Source organism: Poecilia reticulata, linkage group LG6 (genome assembly GCF_000633615.1).
Source record: "Poecilia reticulata strain Guanapo linkage group LG6, Guppy_female_1.0+MT, whole genome shotgun sequence".
NCBI classification, from domain to species: domain Eukaryota; kingdom Metazoa; phylum Chordata; class Actinopteri; order Cyprinodontiformes; family Poeciliidae; genus Poecilia; species Poecilia reticulata.
In genome coordinates, this window is record NC_024336.1 from 2,526,011 (window position 1) to 2,527,070 (window position 1,060).

Sequence of the window (1,060 nt, forward strand, 5' to 3'; positions counted from 1 at the left end):
GGGACTATGTCTCTCGGCTGGCCTGGGAACGCCTTGGGGTTCCCCCGGAGGAGCTGGAAGAAGTGGCTGGGGAGAGGGAAGTCTGGGCCTCCCTTTTGAAGTTGCTGCCCCCGTGACCTGACCCTGGATAAGCGGCAGAAAATGGATGGATGATGGATGGATGGATGGATGGATGGATGGAGTTTTCCTCCCATTTGAGGAAGAAACTGGCTAATTTGGCTAATCTGGCTCTAAAATGTGCAGCAGAGTCTGAAGCTTAATGAACATCTCAGGAGGTCACCAGGATCTGCTCCATATACCTGCAGCTTTGTCTGGCAGACGGCACCAATCACCGGCCACCTGATGGGTTAAACACGTCGGAGGATCATTTCCCTCAACACGTTCACAAACACGGGTTGTGTTACACATTTATCTTGTTTATCAAGCCACTCCGCCCCTTATGGACACACATTACACAAATATCTGATGTTCTCAGCAATGACAAGCAATCTTTCTGAGATACAAGTCTATTTATATCTTTTTTTTCTCCAAAAAACAGCATAAGCTGCTTTTTCATAAGATGCAGAGATGTGCACATTTTACCTCCAGTCATGATGCTCACAGAGAGAGAGATGCTGAACTACCTCAGCAAAAACTGGAGTTGAAGAGGTCTTGACAGGGGAAACAGAACATCAGAGAAACTGTATTTAATTCTAGACTTTCCTTCCATTTCTAAAAGAATAAATACATTTAAATATCAATAGAACTGGCTTATACTTGGAACATAAAATAATGTTTGCGTTCCCAAAACTCGAAGCTCCAGGTTTCTCTAAATTTTTTTGTAAAGTCAAGTCGAGGTTTATTTGGCATTTTATGCTGTGTTTACTAAATTAGGTTTGTAACTTTGGAGAGCGCCATAACTTATCCATCGAAATTATTAAATGTTTAGCCAGTTAGCATAGTTTGTGAATGTAATGTAACTATCAAATTGTAACATTTGTAATTTTTGTGACATCCTAAAGATGCTAGTTAAGTAGCATCTTTAGTTCTGTCAGGTCATGTGAGGCAGAGAACGGTAAGC